The sequence below is a fragment of the Lolium rigidum genome, chromosome 4 (genome assembly GCF_022539505.1).
Source record: "Lolium rigidum isolate FL_2022 chromosome 4, APGP_CSIRO_Lrig_0.1, whole genome shotgun sequence".
Lineage (NCBI taxonomy): Eukaryota > Viridiplantae > Streptophyta > Magnoliopsida > Poales > Poaceae > Lolium > Lolium rigidum.
Genome location: NC_061511.1, coordinates 137,383,113 through 137,389,112, shown reverse-complemented (window position 1 = coordinate 137,389,112; position 6,000 = coordinate 137,383,113).

Here is a 6,000-nt window from a genome sequence, read left to right as displayed (position 1 = left end):
CATTGTGATATGACACCTTGCTTGCTATGGGTTTTGATTTTTTGGAGTTGGTGGCTTGGTGTCCCCATGGTGGACATGTGTCGAACGAGGGGTTTTCGGACGAAAAGAGGGGGAAATCGCCAAAAACTGACCAAACCACCTTGGATTTGGGGCATTTAACGTCACCACATTACCCTACAACAGAAGTTTCACTTGGAAAAAGGTTTGACAACCTCTTAGTGCAATTAGGTCAACCTAGGTTTCACCAAACACTCAAACTTTCATATAAAATTGAAAATTTGTTGAAATCTTTCCAAACCTTGTGTATTGGCCAATGTGTGGCTAAAACTTTCCATGGAAAATAACAATCTAGAAAAAAATTTGGCATAAGGGTGCATCAACATGTGGGTAATGACGCTAGCATGCTATCTTGGCAGTTTGGTTTGAAAATTTTCAAAAATTCATCCCCTAAACTCAAGAAGAGGCTATGTGTGATCACTAATTCGTATTTCAAATATTTTAGAGTTTTTAATACCCATACTGAAAATTCTGTGCCAGCCCATCCGTCATGCGTGGGACCCATGTCAAAGTAATGGGAAAGTGGACGGACTACATGCAGCAATCCACGTTTTCACACCCACGCGTCGACGAGAGGAACCCAAACGGCAGCACCTACTCGTATATCCATCGGCCCCATCGTCTCTCCCACCCGCAACTTCTATTCCCCAATCTGCGGCGAAAAACCCCGCTTGCACCTCCACCAGCCGCAACACCGACCTCCCCTTCCACCGAAGATCCCGAAGATGAAGCGTGTTCGCGGAGACGAGCCGGAGGCGAGTGCGGTCGTCAACGTCGACGGAGGCGACGGCGAGGGTCCGGTAGTAGTCGACGTCGCGGAGGCGGGATCTTCTTCCGGAACTGGAGCCGCTCTTCGCCGCGCCGTGACCGTGGAGGGCTCCGCCCAACCGGCCGTGGTCGCCGTCGCTGATGAGGCCAAGGGAGACGTCCTCGCTCCCGCGGCACAAGCAGATGACCAGGGCTTCGATCCGAATGACCCGTTCTACCGCCACTCCAGGCAGTACCGCGAGCTATATGGCCCCAGAGAGTGCGACGAGTTCGAAGGGGAGGCCTCCGACAACTGCAGCGAGGTACTCTACTATTCCGATCGATCCCCTGTTTTTCTTGATCTTACTGTTCACCATAGGGTTTGCTCATAGGGTAGATTGATTTGCCCTGTCTGCGACTTCTTGTACAAATTGATGATTCTGGGGTTCTTGCTCATCTGATTTATGGTTTGTAGTTACTAGATCTGTAATATTTGATGCACATCTTGATTCAACTGTAATGATTCCTTTTGTGTGATGAATGATACCTGCTTAGTGTAACGCTCACTGCATTTCAAACTTAAATTCATCTGAATATGAATCATACCACAGTGATTATGATTACAAGAATTATATTATAGGTACTATTAATTGATCTGATACATGGATTTTATAATCACCATTTGTCTTAAACTGGTGCTTATTTATACGATGAAACCATAGTGTGTACATCATTTTAATTTGGGGAACAAGTGAATTATCAGTTGCATGTAATTTATGACCATAATTTTTGTTCAATTCCTGCTTATTGACGTCATGAATCCATATTGTTTTATGAATCAGTACATCTTCGGGGAACAAATGATTGATCCCTGATCCATGAAATTTATAATCACCATTTTCTCTTAAATTGGTGCTTACTTATAATACTGAAATAATGATTGGACTACCCATGAACAAGTTGTGACAACAGTTTAAATTGGTGGTTATTTATATTAGTGAAGTAATTATGTATGGTTGGATCTGGATCATAAATGTTGATTCTACATGATTAATTCTTAATAATGTTCATACAAAAATATTTAATGCTTCAATTGTATTTCAGTTAATTTCCTTCTCTCACTTCTTCTTTACTTTCAAAATCGCGAGGAAGACTCTGAGGACGTTGACAGCGACAAGGAGGACCGGGACCGGAAGAGCCGCTTCGTTCTGAAGAAGCTGAAGACTGGCCAGATCCCTTTCCGTCGTAACGGAAAGCCACATTGCCCATTCTACGGCAGGGTTTTCCCGAACGATCTCGTGTGTCTGATCCAGCACGCGACGGGAGTTGGAAAAGGTAGTAAGCAGAAGCACAATCTTGCTAGCAAGGCGAAGCACGCTGCCTTTGGCAAGTTCCTCAGGGACTACGTCAGGACTGGCCTCATCCCGCTCGTCGGTCCAGCTGTTGGCCCTCATGTTCTCCACTAAATTTAGTTTCTGTTTAGTTGTTCCCCTGGAGGTTCATGGTTAAACTATGTCATGTTTCAAAGACTATGTTCTACTTTTGTTATTTGGAACCTGGGCAATCATACCCAGTTGTTTAACTTCCAGCCTAGTGGGCTTGTTCTGTTTTTCCCAAGGCCCAGGGAAGTACATATTAATTTGCAAAAAATGAACAATTAAAATCAGTGAAAATTGAACTGACAGTAGAAAAAATGCAGGACCAAATAGTCAATCGTAAAGTGTACCCCCTACATAATCCCAATACAATCCCTTCACACAAGAGCGGCCAGGGTAGCGATATGACATAAACACACAATGGGCACACACAAATTGTAGACTAAAACAATTATATCATATGATAAAGATTATATCATAGGATATCAACTGAAACTTCAATACCACCACGGCCGCCCTGGTTGAAAAGAATGAGAACAACATTCCCAGATTCAAAGTTATACTCCTTAGTAAACTCCGACCAGCAGGAATCGAACTTCATCCTTCCATCAGTAGTAGTGTAGTATGCACCCTGAGGGTGGTAGCCATAGTCATCAACAAAAAAACATGCCTCCCCGCTTTCAGAGATATTCAAGGACCTAACAACTTCCTTCGGTATACGCTGAATAATAAAAATTAAATTATATATGGGAAGGATATAAAGGATAACTAAGATTACATAAAGAAAAGGAGAATTATACCAGTCCATTGCCCTTCAAATCAGTATTCGTCAAGGTGTGCACAAAAACAACACCAAGACCAAGACCACGCTCACGGAGAAGTTGTTCCTTCTTCAATGTTTGAGCGAGTAGTAAGCATAACACCTTTAGTGTGGACAAGCTGCAGTTGGAATTTCTGCATACAAATTTAAAATTAATAAAAGAATAAAAAAAGAGGAGATATAACATCGGTTATATTAAAAAAATGGGCAACACATGGTAAAAGATAAAACAGAATTACCATCGACACGATGCTTTTCGGTGCCATCGGGACCTCACCGCAAAAATCCCAAACGAGTTCAGGAGCACTATCAAACCCAAACATGATACGAGTCACCAACTTTCAGTGTCGCGAGTCATGAAGAAATTTTTGGTATCCGATACCAAAAACACGTTTCTTCGAACTGCCTTTCTTAACATGAAATTTGTACTTCACTTCATCCGACGTAACGACAAAAAAGATATTACCAACAAGGTTGTTGAACTGCCTCCTCACAAAACAAGGCACAGTCTGAAAAAACAGTAGAACAAAAATGCAGAAAATAAGGATATAGTCTAGAATCTTTCAACAAAAAAGATACATTCTAAAAAAGGATATATACCATAAAGTCATCAAATCTGCTTCCAAGATAACAACGAAATGAACTGAGAGTCTCCCGCCTCTGTCGACAATGATTGCCCATCGAACCACAAACAACACGGTTCATCCTGTGTATATTTAGCAATTACCAAAGCTAGTAAAAATACGAGTAGGTAGGGCATATTCATAGAAATCTATCCATAGATCCGAAACCATACACACATATATCCATAGATCTGAACAAACAAGATTATTCGGAGGACAAAAAGGATTTTCAACAAACGAGAGAAAAAGGAGGTGAGGTGAAGTAGTGACATGTAAAAACATATTTTCCTACCTCTCAAAACAAACGAAAATCTTCGAGAGAAAAGAGTTTTTCAGCACAAAAGAGAGAGAAAGAAGATGAAGGAGACTTGCTTCACCGCATGAACAAGGGAGGGCGGAAGGCAAAACCAACCAGGGGCATTATAAATACAATAAGTAAGTAATAGCTTGCCTACAACCGCTATTTAATGAGGCATGTAGGGTAGATGGTGGTTGCTATCCTGTAAGTTCAAAAGTCAAACACAAAGTATCTCATGCAAAAATGGAGCCCACTGCTATTATGTAAACTCTGTCAATAAGTTCACAATGGCAAAACATCAGCACACTGAAAAATACATTGAATCATAAAGTTGCACTTCAAAATTATTTAAAACCATATGATTTACAACTTCAAATGTACAACAAAATGTTGACTACATGCCTTTGTTCGGACTATAGGTTAGGTCAGAACAATTATGGCATGTTAGTCATTTTTCAACATACATAAAAAACAAATGCTCATTTGTGGACGAAGTGCACAATTATACCAAAGTAGGCATCACTTCAACACATCAAACTACACCAAACCTCATGAAAAATTTAAATTTGAATTTTCCACATGAATGTCACAACATTTACTCAGTCCCACTAGTTACCGATGATTTTACATTGAATTTAGCATTTATTATGAGTTTTACTCGTTTTTACGTCATTTTTTAATAAAAAAATCAACAAACACCTAAAATTGTCAGAAAAATCTGAAACTCCTTAGGCACACATACCTACCCTTCATGACCACTCACAAAAATTTGCAGCTCAATCTGAGTATTTGAAGTGCAGCTTGCTTGAAAAAGAGCCCTTCACCGACATGATCGATGTGGGTCCACACATGGATCGACCCGACCAACATGAGGTTCCACAAGTGTTTTCAGACAAAATATCACATGTGTGAACAATAACATGTATATGTGGGATGTGTTCTCACATATACCTCACATGCAAAAGGTTTTACAACTTCCGGGGTCGACGATTCGACCGTTATGCCGAAAAATGCCCTCACTTGTGTAAATTCACATCAAACTACACCAAACCTCATGAAAAATTTAAATTTGAATTTTGCACATGAATGTCACAACATTTACTCAGTCCCACTAGTTCCTGATGATTTTACATTGAATTTAGCATTTATTATGAGTTTTACTCGTTTTCGTCATTTTTTAATTAAAATATACATGTACAGTTCCATTTTCAGAGTAATATTTTTTCTTTCACGGCAAAAACTTGTTCCCTCCAAATTGTAGTACGCATGACTGCCAAAATGCCCAAATTTTTTGTTCCCTCCACTCCTCCGCGCACCCCACCTATCAAATATTTCGCCCTCCCTTATATACGTCGTGCCTCTACCCCATGATTTACGAGCATCTTAACTACCCACCCCCGACCTCATCCTCTCGTGCTCACCCCGATCCGGTGTCTTCGCCGGACGTTCATCCATCTCGCATCTATCTCCCCGCCGGTGGTCGCCATGGCCGACGATCGTCGAAACGTCGGGGGAAGGAAAATCGCACACACACACGAAGAAGGCGCCGGCTCGAAGAAACGCCAAGGTAAATCTGTCGGTGATCGGCTTGTTGTTGTGTTTTCGGATGGTTAGATCGAGAGATCGGTTTTACATGTCTACCACGCTCGTTTGACCTATATCTAGATCTTGCATATTTGATAGATCCAATCCCGACATCATACGTATAGGGTTTATCGTTTTTATTGCGAGACAATCATGCCGTGCTATACAATCTTTGCCATCCCGCTATCTGTACAATCTTTTGCATAGACAATTGTTTGCCGAAACACTTAACTCGAACTAATTCCAGCTCGTTGCTCGAAAACAGCCTGACGAGCTACGGTGAACAACGACATTGCTTCGGACTTTTATTCCTCAGTTTCAGAGGGAAGCAGAGTTTGATCTAGAACAATTGTTTGCTGTTTTCTATGGAACTAGTTAGTTTGCACGTGCAATGCACGTCTTAACAATGTAATGAAGTTTTTTAATCATGTACTTTGTTTCATCAGTCTATTTATTTCCACAATTTTTGTTTATCTATGTCTTTCAAAAGTCAAA